Here is a 17,475-nt window from a genome sequence, read left to right on the forward strand (position 1 = left end):
GTGCGCGTGCTCGCGGCTGAGGCGCTGGGCGAGCGTGTGTGCTCGGTCGCCGGAGGCGGGAGGGGGCGGAGCCGCTGGGCCGTCTGAGCCGCCCCGGGCTCCGCCGAGGTGCGTCCGTGAGCCGACGCGCCGCCTGGGGCACAGCGAGCCGGACGTGCCACCTGCAGTACTGGCTGCTGCTGTGTCTTTTATTGGGAAACACGGTTTCCCCGCGGGAGAGCCCACAGCGCGCAGGGACAGGGACGCGCGCGCACACACGCAGACACACGCACACTCACTCATTGACACACGCGCGCGCGCACACACACACATACACACACACACTCTCACGCACGCACCCGCGCCCGCTCGCTCCTTCACAACTGCATCTCCAAACCGGCAGAGCGAAGCTCCGGCGATTTCTCTTAACCTCAGCATCGTGGGACGAAGCAGGGCCGTTGTGCATTGGGGAAAGCCCGGTGCCTGCGCTGCCGCGTCGGGTACAGAACCCAGCAGAACGCTCACCCCATCGGGTAAGTCAGTCTCTCTGCTTGTAACGGGTTCGGGGTTGGTGCCTTGCAGACTGGAGGGAGGAGGTGGGAAGCTGCCGGTGCGCCAGTGGGGGTGAGGCCAGAGTTGACTTAAATTTCAGGGGCATGCAGCCTCCTCTGGCTAGAGCAAGTACGACTCCCTGTTACTTCTTCTACCAACCCTGGAGTTGCCATCACCTTTCTCCCCTCCCCCCAACCCAAGGTATACTGTGCTCCTTGGTTGCCAAGGAGACTTCCTGAAACATCAGCCTTGGGACATCTGTTGAAAGAACTGGTTTCTTCAATGGTGCTGTTGTTTATTTTGATTTTTTTAAAATAAAAAATATACACTGAGGGCCAGTTGGTAATTTGGCATTCGTTAATCTGTATTCAGGCGATGCTTTCATTCAACTTTAAGAAAAGCGGTAATTGCACTATATGGTATGCTTTAAAGAAGATTCGTCAGATGAATTTTTCAACGGATGTGTCTTGAATCATAAATTACTCTTATTTTGGTGATCTTATAAAGAAAGCTGATCCCAGTTAAAATCCTTTCTTCCTCTCTACTTATTGTATTTTGCATTTCATTCAGATGTGATTATCTTAACATTGAAAGCAGAAGATAAATAAATTTATCGTACAAGGATGGTCTTCTGTTGTAAATTGACCAGAACAGGAATACATATGTGAAATTCCTAATGTAAGGAGAGAGCATCCATAACACACATCTTTGCTAACATTTCTATATCCACTGAATTATTATTTCAGTGCAGTTTTCTGCACCTCTTCCATTTCTGAGATTTTTCCAGTCTCTTATTGATTATTGGACATATGTAGATAGATGTAGATATAAAATGTGTGCCATGTCTTAACACTCCAGATTCTAAGTTTTTGGAGCTCGTTTTAAAACATAGGAAGGATGCACAGAGAAAGCTTTTTAGACCCTGTTGTTGTTTTCCCTGATGGATTGAGCCCTTTACTGGAGCACTGGGTAAGACCCAAGGAGCAGGCCAGTGCTCTAATCTTAGAGGATCTCCTAATCACTGGGCTGTCGGTTTTACCTTGAGGCCTCGGGTGCCTAGTGGGTGAACTTATTACACAGCATTTGAAAGGGTCAGCCATCTGGTAATTACACTTTGCACTAATTTCATACCTTCGCCACAAACAGAAATGACCTAGTAAAGATCCGTGGCATTCAACAATTCATATTGTTTTCCTTTAATATTTGTTCATCTTTTCTATCTTTTATTAAACGATGTAAGTAAATATATAAAATTCTTTTTATTTAGACTTTAAACTGTGTCATGCAGGATGTAATAATGTGAGAATCAAGGAAGCCAATGTAACTGAGACTGTGTCATTTATGCAACTGAAAGGGGGCTGGGAAATGAATAACGATGACAAACATTTTACATTACAGTTTACAAACTACTTTCTGTATACTCCCTTTTTAATCCCTGTAACAACCTTGTGAGGTCAAGGAATTATCTTCATTTTAAAGCTGACGGGCCTGAAAACTCACAGCTTGCTGAAGTTACAGAGCTAGTGAAGGGGGAAGCTCTTTTTTAGATCTAGGCTCTTTGCCTTTAAAACTTTCCTGTACCTGCATTTCCAGTGTGTGCAAGACTCTGACAGGTGAGATGAAGGAGTGGAGCATCCTGGTAGGAGACACATGGGAGGGAGGGAGATGAGGATTTTGGCTTCTGGAAAGAGAAAACCACTATAAATGGGGCAGCTCCTACTGTAGCTGATTGTTGCCACAGTTCTAAAAATTCTTTTTCACAGAAAACTGAAGTTTCCAGATGTTTTTATGTAATATGTCCTTAATTTAAAAAACTATAAGGAACATATTATAAATATATCTAGGCCACATGTGGCCTGTGGCCTGCTAGTTTGCAATCAATCCATAACTACTAGGTCTCATTCATTTCTATACTATTTTTCTCTAACAAATACATCCATCATTATAAGAGTGATTAAGAGTTTTCTGATTTTAATATTAAAATTTCTAAAAATGTTCCATCATTTCTTAAATAAAAAGATCCAAATGTGTTTTTGAGGTTTCTTTGGTCCTTTATATTATATTTCAGAGAATATAAAAGAGCATGACATGCTCCAAAATGGGAATTTTTCAATCTGGTGAAACAAAAGCATTTATAGTTTAAAACATCTTATGTTCCTGGCTTCATTTTTGTTTTGGGCATAGGACTAGAAAATATAAAAAATGTCAGTTGAAGGAATAGGTGGAATAAAAAGTTGGTCAGAAAAAAGAGTATCCTAGATTGTTTGGCTCAGTGGATAGAGCATCGGCCTGTGGATCCAAGGGTCCTGGGTTTGATTCCAGCCAAGGATACATGCCTGGGTTTCGGGCTCCATCCCCAGTAGGGAGCGTGCAGGAGGCATCCAATCAATGATTCTCTCATCATTGATGTTTCTATCTCTCTCTCCCTCTCCCTTCCTCTCTGAATATATATATATATCTCCTGAATCTTTCAATGAAAAATTCCTCTTAAGATTTTAGGTAGTTAAAGCCACCACAGAATACTGAAAATTCCAAAGGAACAAAAACATAAATGGGAACTCGAAGGAACATTCATTCCAGGATCCTGGCAGAGAAAAGTCTGTTTGTTCCTTAAATAATCTTGCAGTGCATTGAATACCTTTTGAGAAGCTGCCTCTTTCTCACATTCCTACTAAAGCTGTAGAGATGTCAGTAGATTTCTCCGAAGAATATCTAGTAATCAGAAAGAAGGGAGGGGACGGGAAGAGGTTAACCAAAGAACATACATGCATATATACATAGTCCATGGACACAGACAGTAGTGTGGGGAAGGCTTGGGGTGGGGCGGGGTTGGGTGGAGGGGGGATGGGAGGAAATGGGTGACACCTGTAATACTGTAAACAATAAATAAATAAATAAAATCAAGAAGGGAGTGTTATTTTATTTACGTTGTTTCTTGTGGACCCAAAGAGGTGTCATTTAGAAAAAAAAGCCAAGCTAGGCCAGCATGGCTCAGTGGTTGAGCGTTGACCTATGAACCAGAAGGTCACGGTTAGATTCCCAGTTAGGGGTCGCCTAAGACCATCCTGCATATCAGATATTTACATTACAATTCATAACAGTAGCAAAATTACAGTTATGAAGTAGCAACGAAAATAATTTTATGGTTGGGGGTCACCACAACATGAGGAACTGTATTAAAGGGTCGCGGCATTAGGAAGGTTGAGAACCACTGCTTTAAAGGATGCTTTAATCTATACATATAAAAGCCTAAGTGACCAGCTGACCAGCCAGTAGCTGTGGCGTCACTGACCACCAGGGGGCAGATGCTCAATGCAGGAACGGAAACCACAGGCATGGAGACATGGAATAGACTGATGAATCTCAGAGGGAAGGGGGGGAAGGGCGGAAAAAGATTAACCAAAGATCTTATATGCATACTAGAGTCCCTGTGCATAGATTCATGCACCGATGGGGTCCCTTGCCCCTGCTTGCAGGGATTGGGCCGAAATCGGCTCTCTGACATCCCCCAAGGGGTCTCAAATTGTGAGAAGGTGCAGGCTAGGCCGAGGGACCCCATCGGTGCACGAATCCATGCACCGGGCCTCTAGTAATAAATAAAAACATTTCAGTTTCCAGTTTATGAAATGTGTTGCACCCCTAGTAAAGAGCTATGCAGATGTTAGTCAATAACATAACAAAGTCCTGGCTGAGTGCTCTGGGGGTCACATGTCTGCCTTTAAGGATTCATAGCAAACACACACACACTGCTCCTGCAGTTTCCATTTTCCAGTCCCTTCGACGTGCAGGCTGCCTTCTCCATATCATCTTCACAACATCCCTATCAGTGGGCATCTTATTTCCATTTCACAGATGGAGAACCAAAACTTTGTGAAGTTAAACTGGATCAATGAAAGAACACTTTAGACCTCAGCAGCTCCTCTCACTTCACACCCTTCTCTGCCGATTACCTGATGAGGTTATAGACATGTATAGAATTGTGATCAGGAGACAGTTGTGTGTTAAATGATACAGAGACAGTATTTCATGTAGCATAATACAGGGAAAAAATTTAAAAATCTGATTGTGGAGATCAGGTAAGTCCTGTGTAGGAGAATTAGTGCTGGACTTCGATGGCTGAGTCTGATGCCAGTAAATGATCCCTTTAGCTATGGTAGGATGGGAAGCACTGCCAATCAGTTGGAAATGGGAGTTGAGAGGATTATATACCAAGAGGTCTGATACTGATGAGCTCAAGAGATGACCAGACTGTGAGAAGAAATACAGTCTCCAACATGTAGTGCAGCAAGAAGATGGAACTGGAATGTGTGGGAAGAGGTAGAAAAAGACAAGTTGGTGAAGGAGACTAAGCGGGGAGCTGTGGACACAGGAAAATCTGGAGAGTCCAGTATGGATTCTTCTAAAAGACTGAAAAGAAACAGCAAGGGAAGAACCAAGGATTATATTCTCTATACAAAGTCTGATATACTGTAAATACCTATGAACTATTATGGCGTGTCTTAACGTACAACATTTGGCATGTAATTTCCTCTTTTTTTTAAAATATATTTTATTGATTTTTCACAGAGAGGAAGGGAGAGGAACAGAGAGTTAGAAATATCGATGAGAGAGAAACATCGATCAGCCACCTCCTGCACACCCCCCACTGGAGATGTGCATGCAACCAAGGTACATGCCCTTGACCGGAATCGAACCCAGGACCCTTCAGTCGAAAGGCTGACACTCTATCCACTGAGCCAAACCAGTCAGGGCTAATTTCCTCTTTTGATATCACTTTTCTGTGGAAAGGAAGCCTACATATATATTTTACATGAATTCAATTGGAGTGGACAAATATCTGGATTTTCAAAAATTGGGAAAGAGATTCTTGAAGTTAGATGAAAAAGGACAAATGTATCAATGTAAACATTTTCTTTTGTAGTATCATAGACTCGAAGATTAGTGAGTAATCTTCAAAGATTAGTAAAATCTCTTACAGAGATTTTAACGTTGAATACACTGTTGATGATGCCTCATATCTGTGGGACAAGTGAGGAGAAATGTAAGCTGTGTGTTAGCTATTTGAAAATCTATACTAAAACCCAGACTGAAGTCTTTGGTGACAGGTAAATGGACTCTGCTCATGATCCTGATTGGGTCAACATTTTTGTTACCTGAAATGAAATATGAAAAAAATGTGACGAGCAAATGGAAGTTAGACTTGTATTCAAGTACTAGCTCTGTGATGACTGGTTGGGAGGGCTCCTTGTTAGGATGATGGGCACAAGGTAACAAGATGAAATAAAGTAGAAAGCATGTCATAGCTAGTTAGAGTCTAGCACTAAGGACATTTGGTATGACAGGAATTTGCTTTAAAGTTGGAGGGATTTTAATTCCCATCCCCCATTATCCATGGTTTCATTTTCCATGGTTTCAGTTACTCACAGTCAACTACAGTTCAAAAATATTAAATGGAAAATTCCATAAATAAATAATTCATACATTTTATATGACACGCCATTCTGAGTAGTGTGATGAAATCTCACACCTGACCACTCCATGCCACCTGGGACAGGAATCATCCCTTTGTTCAGTTAATCCAGACAGTATATGTTACCTACGTATTGGTCACTTAGTAGCCGACTCTGCTGTCAGGTTGACTGTCAAGGTATCCCAGTGCTTGTGTTCAGGTAATCCTTATTTTACTTAATATTGATCCCAAACACAAGAGTAGTGATGCTGGCAATTTGGATATGCCAAAGAGGAGCTATAAAGTGCTTCCTTTAAGTGAAAAAGTGAGCACAGTACAATAAGATATTTTAGAGATCACATTCACATAACTTTTACTAGAGTATATTTTTATAGTTCTACTAGAGGCTCCGTGCATAAAAATTTGTGCACTCAGGGGGGAGGGGTCCCTCAGCCCGGCCTGTGCCCTCTCGCAGTCTGGGACCCCTCAGGGGATGTCCACCTGCTGGCTTAGGCCCGCTCCCCAGGGGATCAGACATCCCTCTGGCAGCCCGGGAGACCTCAGGGGATGTCCACTTGCCAGCGGGGAGCAGGCCTAAGCTGCAGTCGGACATCCTTAGCTCTGCTGAGGAGGCGGAAGAGGCTCCCGCCACCACCGCTGTGCTGGCAGCCATCAGCTTGGCTTGTGGCTGAGCAGAGCTCCCCCTGTGGGAGTGCACTGACCACCAGAGGGCAGCTCCTGCATTGAGCGTCTGCCCCCTGGTGGTCAGTGTGTGTCATAGTGACCAGTGATTCCCAGTCGCTCTGCTGTTAGGGTCAATTTGCATATTACCCTTTTATTATATAGGATTTTATTAGTTGTTAATCTCTTACTGTTCCTAATTTAGAAATTAAACTTTATCATAGGTGTGTATGGAAAAAAAAACATAGTGTATTTAGGGTTTGTTCCTATCTGAGGCTTCAGGCATATACTAGAGGTCTTGGAACACATCCACTGTGGATAAAGGGGTACTACTGCATAAACCAATAATGATTTGCTCTTCACAAATATATTGGGCGACTAATGGAAATCATTAGAAACAAACATCTAAGGAGCCCATCTTATTACACAGGGCTATCTGGTGACAGCGGAGATAGACCTGGTTATGTCTCGTGTCAGGCAGTGCCTTGCTTCCCCTTTCTTGTCCTTATGTCAGTGGTTCATATTATTTCAGAATTTCTTCCAGGTTGGAGAGTGGAACTTGAGAATTTATCCTAGAATCTTACTTTCCCTCCTGTTGGAAATTAACAGATGGAATTTGTTTTGTTCACCTTTTCTCTGGTTCTGTCATTTCTCATTGGCTCCTTCATTCCCATCCCTTCTGGCTGAGATCTTTACCCTTTCAGAGGCAGAGGAAGCATTCAACTTTCTTCACATTTCTTCTGTCCTTGCATTGTTTCCTGTGCACAGTGTACTGCATTACTGCATTGAATTCAACTTGATTTAGACATGTGGCACTATACATTTGGGTGAGATTTTTAAAAGAACTATGTATAAGAAATAACAGTTTTGCAAACTTTACTTGAATTCAGATTAGTTCCGCATATGGCAAAAGCACTGGAAGCTGTAAATTTGTCTAAAATAGTTTTGCAAGATTGAAATTGCCAACCTGATAAGATTGTTTTTAAATGAAGAAGGAAAATCTTTGGCAGTTTTCATAGACTCTTGACTTTCTCCTACATGTTTATTTGAGGCATAATATATTCTACTTCTCATGCCAGATGAGCCAGTTCCAGTTTGAAGCAGGGCTTCCCTCCGCCCTCCCACAGTATCACCGGTTTGGCATATAGAATATTGACGGATTAAGTAGTTTGATCCTGGCTGACGGTTTCATTGGGAACACTGTCAATGCTAATGGAACAGACATCAAGCTCAGTGGAGAAGGCATTTTGCCATTTTTTAAAAATGGCATAGGTTCTGGTACCTCATTTAAAATCATTACTTAGAAGCCTTGTTATTTGTGAGTCTTAGTTATTCACTAAGAACATGAGCCTTGGGAGCCAGATTTAAATACTAAATTTGACACTTTTTGGCTCTGTTATTAACAGTCTAGTTAAATATCCCCTCTAGGTCTCATTTTCCTCATCTGTAAAATGGGAACTCTTATTACCTAGATTATAGGGCTATACTGAGATGAAATAAGATAGACATAGAAAAAACATCTAGGACAATGTCTGGTGCATAGTAAAATCTCAGTATTTATCAGTTCCTTCCCTTTGTCTCTCCCCTCCTCTCTTGACCTTCCTCAAAATGAGGGTAGAATTCACTTAAAATTTGGGCACCATATACAATGTCTTAATCTGGTCTGTCAGCCTTAGAGGGGAGCAGTTCCCCTCTTCCTGCATTAGAGCTTGAGTGAGCAGTGGGCTGCTTAAGTGGACTCTCCTGGGGAGAGGCATGCATGGATTGGGGTTATTGGTGTCACCTCTCTGGCAAGCCACTTCTCCCTCATATTGGCAGCTCCTGTAGCCCCAGCCTGGCCACAGGGAAAAGGAGGGAGGGCAAATTTCTTCCTGTCTAGGCAGCTCACTGGGGCTCTATTATAGGGTCTCTTCAGGGGTCCCCAGCTGTATAAAGCCCAGAGGTGCCCCTTGTGTCCCCTGTGGATTGATAAAAACAGCACCAAGCAGTTCCAGACCTCCTAGCATTTATGTGAGGTCAAGTTCTAGTTGTCTACATCTTTCTAGACAATTAGGGGCTTCCCTTTATGCTGAATTATGATTTCATGAAAAGGTCAAAAGCCCACCATGCTCAACAGAAAAACTCAAGTTCACTTTTAAGTCATACAGGATTAAAACCTTCCCAAGGGGAATATGTTCTTAGTTAAATTGAATTTTTTCTCTGTACCACTGTCTGTCCTCCCCTGCACTCCTGCTAAGCAACTCCTTACCCTCACAAGTGGCAGAGTAATTTTGCTGCTTTTTTGATACCGTTCGGTTCTCTGATGACCAAGGAATGCAGATGAGATTACAGTGTTTTGACTTTTTTCAAGGTCACCCTCCCAGCTTGGGGGCTTGGGGTAATCCAGACAGCAGTGGGTACTGTTAGCAAACCACCAGGCTGGTGACTTTTGTAGTAGTGATAACAAGGAATGGTTACAGGAATGTAGTCTGAGCAGTAAATTTTAGGAACCCATATACCAAGCTAAGTTCTGTTTTTATGTAATTCATCACATAAATTATAAAGCACATCCTTCCAGAAAATACAACTTCTTGTGTGCTAAATGTGCTGTGGTGTGTAGGTATTTATGTCTACATATGTATGCATGCATGCATGGATATATGTATATATCTATTTCTGTGTTTCTTTAAATGTGTTGCAATTTAATAATTCAAATACACTCGTTTTAATAGTTAATGAGTAACATTAGTTTAGATACCTAAAATAAGAACGGCTTAGGGAATTGATAATGCTAAATTTGTGATCCTTTGTCAAAGTCAGAATATCCTTTACTCTCTATGAATCCAGAAGAGAATATAGTAAAATTTTTTTAAAAGATTTAGTATGTAGTGGATATTAATTATAGTGAGGTGTGCATACTCAGATGAAAACTATGGTAGCCAAATGACATCAATGCCAGATCTTGTGTCCACATCCAATTTGCAGGCCAGCAAAGTTACAAAATCATATGCCCACTTTAAATATGAGCATATTTTCAACCACTTCTTAAGTGACAGCTATGGTTATTGTTTAAAAAATTTAGGTTCATAATCGAGGTAAGTACCTAAATAGAAGAGATTTATTTTGATTTTATTTCTCTTTGACTTGCTTCCTGAAAGGAGATGTTTTTAAAAATGCTGCTTTTGTGATAGGCAGTAGTGTAGTGTAGATAAAATCCAATAACCTTTCACTGTGAAGATTCACTAGTCTCTCCCAGACTGATGACCTTGAGTTGATATGGCTGATTGGTGTTTTGAGAATTCAAGGCCTAAAGAAATATGGAATGGAAGTTTTATTTTTTTCTTCTGTGAAAACATTAGTTACCTACAATCTGATTTAATTTGGGCACAGCTTATCTTCTTTAGCTTCGGGTCACAAAGCAATTTATCATTTCTTAAAGGTCTTACTAATTGATCAAATGTCATTTGAGAAACTCATGCACAGCCTTAAGGCCTTTCTACACAGCATTTCACTTGCCTTTTTACTGAAATTCTAATTTGTGAATCTCAGTGTCATCTGTAGGGTTTATGATAAGCTTCCCTTCTCTGACCTTGTAATCTTTCACAAAGTTAAGTTTTTATTTCTGCATTTTATGTTGTTCTATCAATATAGAAGCCTGCAGTTAATTTATTGTCGTGGTATTTTATTAATTGCTATAAAATGGAGTACTAATATATTCGATGTATGTCAACGGGTTTGAAGATGTGGCTGCAATTCTTTGGTGAGCATATTCTCTCCTTGTGGCCGAGTGTTTGGTGAGCATAGACTAGGGGCAGGAGTTAGTTACATGGTTTAACTATGTAGTAGCATCAGCCCTACACATTGTCTTTTAAAATTAGGACATTCTTTACCCCAGAACCTAATGGGGCATGAAATTCCCAGACCCTCTACATATGTGTGTTAATTACTACATTTTTCTTTTTGGTCACAGTATTCTTGGGATTTTTCCACTTCCTGTATATTGACCTCTTCTTGGAAAATCATATCTTGTGATTGCTTCCAAATTTTGTGGACATCATTCTTTGCTCATATGCAAACTTGCAATGCTTCAATCAGCAGCTATTGGTATACTGTTCATTTCTTTGATGAGGAGACAGAGGCAAGGGTGTAAGAGGACTTCTTGCATGTCAACGTTAAGTGAGCCTGCTTAAGGGTTGGGCCAACTGTTGACCAAGTTATTTAGGAAACCCAGGTCTCACTGACTCAAGAACTTTTTTAAGATCAGGTGCCTCTCTTTTTCTTATCTGGAGTCTCATGGTTGACCTCGGATGGGAACATACTGAGAGTTTCAGGAAAGGGTTTTTCTATGTGGTAGCACAACACTCAATAGTATCCCAGCCAGGAAAGAGGATTATCTCACAGAGCCAGCCACCTCTCCCTGGCCAGCTCCCAGCTTCCTAAGATCAGTGCCAGAGTTGATAAGGCCTTTTCTTAAGGCTGCTCCACCTGTGGTTGCCTGGGTCACAGCAGAACTCTCATTGGTAGTATTCTGTGGGGTGAAGTGAGATGGGATGGACACAGTGAGGTGGATTGGGAAAGCAAGAGCACTCAGACTCCGATTTCTTTCTTGGGTTTCCAGCTCTGCCCCTGGACGCGGTGGTGGTGGCTTGATTTCAGAACTCTGTGCTTAAGTCTCCTTCTCTATTGGGATTACATTAAGAATCATGAGAACAAAATAAGACATAATTTTAAAGTGCTCTGTTTATATTAAAAGTATTCTGTTACTGCTTTTGATTGGCCAGTCTGCAACCTTGCTTTAGAAATCATGTATTATCACTCTTCTACAAAGTAGTCCAGCCCAGCTGTTCGCAACCAGACTGACCCTCAGAATGCCCTGGAGTTGTTTTTAAAATACAGATTCCCAAAGCCTCTATAATTATTATGTTGGAATCTGCATTGGTGCCAAGCCACTGTGCACTAAAAAACCTTCCCAGAGGGTTTCTGATGATAGGTCTAATTTGGGAGCTGTGGGTCAGAGTGCAGTGACCTGCTCACACTCTTGCTTCTTATTCCTACCTCCCAAGTACAGCTGTGCCACCTGGAACTAGGCCTCAGCTTTCTTGTCATTTACATTTAACAAAAAATAATAAGTCAATTCAGTTCTGAGCTCACACAGCTCTCTGGATACTCGGTGGGTATTTGAACATTGTAGGCAATTCTGTACTAACCAGGCACCCTGTGTGGATAGAAGCTGTGATGTGCGATTAACATCGTCACTGCTGAGACAGAAGTTAGGATTTTCCACTCAAATTTTTGTAAAACGATCAGGTGGATTGTGATAAAGAGCTTCTTTATAAATGTCTTCATCAAAGTAGATTGATTAAATAATGTGCATTTTTTGCCTAAAATAAAATCAGATGCTTTTTATTTTATTCCTTTTTTAGATTTAGAGCATTGATGGTGACTATATGGCATTATGTAAGCCAACTGGAGAATGCTATTTCTACTGTGGATGAAATGTTATGAGTCATTGATTAACAGGTCAGTAGTGAATTGCCGCAGAATACTATAGATCTTTGTGGCAGGATTTTGGGAGCAGAGAAGATGTGGTTTTAGTTGTCATTTGTCTTTATTTTGGGGAGGGTTCAGAATGTGCTTTGCAGGTTTTTAATAGACTTTTAAATTTAAAATTCTGTCCTTAGAGATTGGCTAAAACAGAGTGTGACTGTGACTGTGTGTGTGTGTGTGTGTGTGTGTGTGTCTGTCTGAGGGGAATATTTTATAACCTTTTTTTTAGTAGTAAATGATTTTTATTTTATTTATTTTAAATATGTTTTTATTGATTTTTAGAGAGAAAGGGAGAGGGAGAGACAGAAACATTGATGAGAGAGAAACATCGTCAATTGGCTGCCTCCTGCACACCCCTCTATTGGGCATGGAGCCCACAACCCACGCATGTGCCCTGACCAGGAATGGAACCGGTGACCCCTTGGTTCATGGGTTGACACTCAACCATTGAGGCACACCAGCTGGCAATGATCTTCTTAACTGTCATGATCTTAAAGCATCAAAACACTTGAATACCAGGCATTTTGAAGAGATATACAAATGTTAAACACCAATATATAGATAAGGAGAAAAATAACCCTTGCCTATTCGACTGCTTGTGAAATTATAAATGAATTTTAGATGTGTATGAAAATAATCACAGTTATGCATGGTGAGGATGTTGCCTAATTATAATGTTAAGATAAGTCATTTTGAGGTATGTGTGTGAGAGAGCAGATACCATACTGATATTTATTTATCCCTGATAATTTAATCATTATGACTCTTGTGATGGTTCCTCTGATAATGTGTCGGGTACAAACCAGCTTGATTTCTTGAAGGAAAGATTCGGCTGTTCCAGAGCCTTTTTTTATTTCAATACTTAGGAATACTTTTGAGTTAAAGCAAAAGTCTTTTGGTTTAAAGAATAACTGTTTCAGAACTGGAATTGTTTTATTGAGTTACCTTTGCCTCCCTAGAAAATCAGGTGAAATGCTGTGTTTAGAACTTAGCTAAATTCGAGTTAGGGTGTACTCTCCTTCCTTTTATGTCAGGGACAGGAGAGAGACAAATAGAGACATAGAGAAAAAGAGAGGAGGGGTGAAGATAACTATAAAATTGGATCAGTTGGTTTTGAGGCTGGAGCCTCAATTAGGTGGTTAGCACTGGACCAGTCTGCCAAAATCATCTTTTTGGCCATCTGTGCCATATTATAGGAAGTAATGGCCTTGGGCACAGCTGCTGAGTTTAATGTGTATTTCTAACTGGTGTATTAATGATAATGACCACATAGAGAAGTCCGGTGGCCCAGGGTGCAGAACAAATAGAGAACCCAACTCACACATGTAAATTTAGAAGTGGAAGAGAAAAAATCTATATTTTTACATTGGCAAATGAGAGTAGGTGTTATTTAAATCTCCAGGTAGAAATTTAACCTTTCCTACCTTCATTTCTGTATAGTAGCTTTCTCCTAAGGAATAATGATTCATAAGAGAGATTGACCCTGAATTTTGGCATTTCTTTTTTTTTAAAATATATTTTTATTGATTTCAGAGAGGAAAGGAGTTTTATTGATTTCAGAGAGGAAAGGAGAGGGAGAGAGAAATAGAAACATCAATGATGAGAGAGAATCATTGATCAGCCACCTCCTGCATGCCCCACAGTGGGGATAGAGCTTGCAGCCTGGGCATGTGTTCTGACCTGGAATCGAACCCGTGACTTCCTGGTTCATAGGTCAAGCCAGACTTTATTGAGTTTCTTTAGAGACAGAGAAAGGAAGAGGGATAGAAACATTGATGATAGAGAAACATCATTGGTTGGCTACCTCCTGCATGCCCCCTACTGGGGATTGAGCCCACAACCCAGGCATATGCCCAGATAGGGAATTGAACCCGTGACCTCTTGGTTCCTGGGTCGATGCTCAATTGCCGAGCCACACTGGCTGGGTGTATTTTGGCACTTCTTTGAAATGCTTCACGCTCTGACATTTTCTCTGACATTGATATTTTTATAGGAGGTGGATTTCATTAATGTATCCCAACATCCATTGATTGGATCTTTTCCTAGCTCAGCTGGCCCTTTAAGGAGAATCACTGGGGGTGAGTGACTGCCATCTGGCATCACTGTACTTTTCATTGGTTAACTTGGACCAGGAGCAGGACCTTTCCAATCATGTTAAGTCTAATGTCATAGAAGGATCCTTAAGAAGTTATAAGACTACCAGCTGTTGAGTAGTCCCAAAGATAAAAGAAGGCCAAGAATCAGGATTTTAAGTAAGCATTTCTATACCTTCAGGGTCAATTCATTTCTAATGAATGTATTGGAAGGAAACCCACCTTATAGTGAAGTTGATCGTTAAAAGAAAGTTACTAAAATTTTGTGCAGGGATTTGGGCATATATAATATAGCTGAGTAGCAGGTCCCCGATACGTCCTGTTCAAGTTTTCCTTCTCCAAACCTGCCTTGTCCAGAGCTTCTATCTTTAGTTGCTGAGGCCCCAAACCTTGGAGTCATCCTGGTTTCTCTTCTCTCACAGCTCACATCCAGCAGTCAGGAAATTGTGTACTTTCCAAGTATTCTCAGAACCTGACCCTTCTCCCCACCTCTTGCTGCCACCATGGTCCCCGTCAGCATCATCTCTTGTTTAAATTAATGCCAGGGATCCCCGGTCTCTGGTGCCTCTCATGGGTTCTTCTCAATACAGCAGCCAGAGTGATCCTTTTAAAACCTGAGTTAAGTCAGGTTTTGCTCAAAACTGCAGTAGCTTCCATCCCAAATCAATACTCTGGCACCATCCATCCTCTCTCATCCCCTGTCCTCACCTCTACCTGTTCCTCGTCCCCTCCTACCCTGGTCTCACTGGCCTTCTTTTCTGCTTAGAGCTGTGCCCACAGCTCCTGGTTCCCTGGGCCTGGATGCTCCCCATCTTGCCTGTCCCTCACCTCTTTCAGGACTTTGCTTACATGCCACCTTCTCACTGAGGCCCACTGTGATTACCTTATTTAAAACAGCCACCTACCACCCCTCCCCTCTCAGTTCACCCTACCCAGTATTACTGTTTTACACAGCTCTTAGCACTTTTTACTGGGGGATACTGATATATCATAAACATAACTCACTGTACTGAAGTACAGTTTCAGTAATTTTTAGCAAATAAATGTATATAGAGCTTCACAGCCATCACCACAATCCACTTTTAGAATATTTCTTTCATCCTCCAAAATTTACTTGTGCCCAATTTCAGTTATTCCCCACTCCCACTCTATCGTAGCCTCTGATCTGCCTCTGTACCAATAAACTTGCCTTTCTAGACATTTGAATATTGGCCTTCTCTGACTTTGTACCACCAGTGTTTAACATGCTCAGCAAATGTGGTTAAAGGAGCTGTGTATTTGCATACAATTAAAACAGTTCATATTTCATAGGCATCTGAGCTTATTTGCAGATAACGAGTGTTTTCCCAGTATTCGGCCATCACAGCCTCTCAGTTTCTCCCTCCCAAAATCTTCCATGTGCTCCTCCCCCCTTCCCATCTCCTGGCTGCTCTTCTGACTCAGTTGTTCAGCACTGCAGATTATTTGCTAGTGTCTGAGCCACTTGCTTTTTTCTTCCGTCCCTTCCTGTGAACTGCTGTCAGAGTAATATTGTTAGAAACTTGATTTCCATAATTTCACTCTCCTGTCTAAAAACTGCCAGTGATTTCTTTAAGACCCATATGGGTTAATTATTCTCAAAAAGCACTTTTCCACTTGCCTTCTAATTCTGCCCAGTGCTAACCATCTCCCTTTCCCAGGCTCTGTAAATATGAGTTTAGGAGATACTGATTTCCATACAACGTCTAGTGTTATGTATGTCTGACTCCTAAGCCTCTTTGTCAAGCAGGATGCCATTTATGAAAACAAAAACAAAACCCTTAAAGCCTCCAGGAGTTGGCTATGTAAAGAAATCCAATAATTTACCTGTATTATATTTTCCCAAACTGGGTGTCCTCAACACAACACATTTCCAGATTTGCTTTATGCCAAGGATTTTTGTTTGCTTGTTATCAAGGGTGTCTCTGGCCACCAGTGTCTGAAGGAGAGCTATGGGAATAATTCCATGGTGGCAACAGAACAACACATGTCTGGCCAAGGCCCTCCAGCATCGGGACCAGACCTCAGCTCTGTTGGGTTCGCTGTTGTTCCCTCCTGAGGTCCTGGGCAGGGCTGGGTCCCCCAGTGGAGGTCTTTTCTTCCGGGATCCAGCCTCTCCTGTGCTGGGCGTGTGCTACAGATGCCACACCCAGCGTTCCCCATGCCGTTTACTGCTTCTGGCTCCTCAGGTCCACCCTGATGGCCAGTGATGTTAAAGCTGCCTCTGGACTCCACTGTGCACCAGCCACTCACCTCCCCCATCGCCAGTGGGCTCTGGCTGCTGGTAGCTGCCTCTCTTTCTTTGTGCACCAACAACAGTGGTGTCTGCACAAGTGGAAATGGCTTTGAAGACAGACAGCCCTAAGGCTGAGTCCCAGTTCTTTCATTTACTAGTTGTTTGGTCTCAGGAAAGGTATTTATCTCTTTGAACCTAAGTATCCTCATTTGTGCTCTGGGGACAATTATACTCACTTTGCAGTCTAATCATGTGGGTCAAGTCCAATAATGTACGTAAAGTGTCCTTGTCCCGCCCAAAGTAGGCACTCAGTGAATTTTTGCTATCTGCTGTTGAGATTATTAGGCAGTAGCAGGAGAGCCCTGGGAAATAATGGTCGCTCCCCTATCCCTGGGGGAGAGCAAGCCTTTCTTCCCATTATCATCTCCCCTGGAGGTGCTGGTAAGAAGAATGTAGACAGTGCCATTCTGACCAGCACCTGTGTTTTCCAGTACTCAGCCCTAGTGCTAATGAACAGCTGTGAGTCAGGCACCACAGCTGGTCTGCTTGTGTGACCTCCCCGCTTGCTCTCACTTCAGGATGAAAGCCATGAAGTATTCTGTGTTGTTATTGCTTCTTAAATATGCCGTCAGGGGTGTTTTTGCTTAAAAAGCATCGCCAGTTTTGTCGTGACAATTATTCTGTTCTGTAAAGAGTGCTTATTTGTCACACAGTTACTGGACGTCCGTTAAATGTCAGGTCAGGCACTGGGCCAGGTGCTGATGAGCCAGTGGTGAAGGAAACAGACCAGATCTTTGTCGTCTTGGAGCTGACACTCTAGTAGAAGTGACAGGCATTTGTCAAATGATCTCACAAGTAAAGGTAAATGACAATAGAAATAAATGCTAAGATGAAGAGGTTTGTGATCTTATGAAAGTGTGAAAACAGGTTTTGACCTGCTG

At 42.0% G+C, this 17,475-nt stretch overlaps 1 protein-coding gene across 1 annotated transcript in view; it reads left to right on the forward strand.

Annotated features, from left to right (window-relative positions):
• Positions 1-337: 337 nt before the first annotated feature.
• Positions 338-17,475, forward strand: part of KLHL32 (kelch like family member 32) — a 176,647-nt gene continuing 159,509 nt past the window's right edge. Inside the window, exon 1 of the mRNA XM_023759760.1 lies at positions 338-512. The gene's annotated coding sequence lies outside the window, so the exon portion shown is untranslated. The remainder of the gene's footprint in view (positions 513-17,475) is intronic.

This window comes from Myotis lucifugus, unplaced genomic scaffold, assembly GCF_000147115.1.
Source record: "Myotis lucifugus unplaced genomic scaffold, Myoluc2.0 scaffold_161, whole genome shotgun sequence".
NCBI classification, from domain to species: domain Eukaryota; kingdom Metazoa; phylum Chordata; class Mammalia; order Chiroptera; family Vespertilionidae; genus Myotis; species Myotis lucifugus.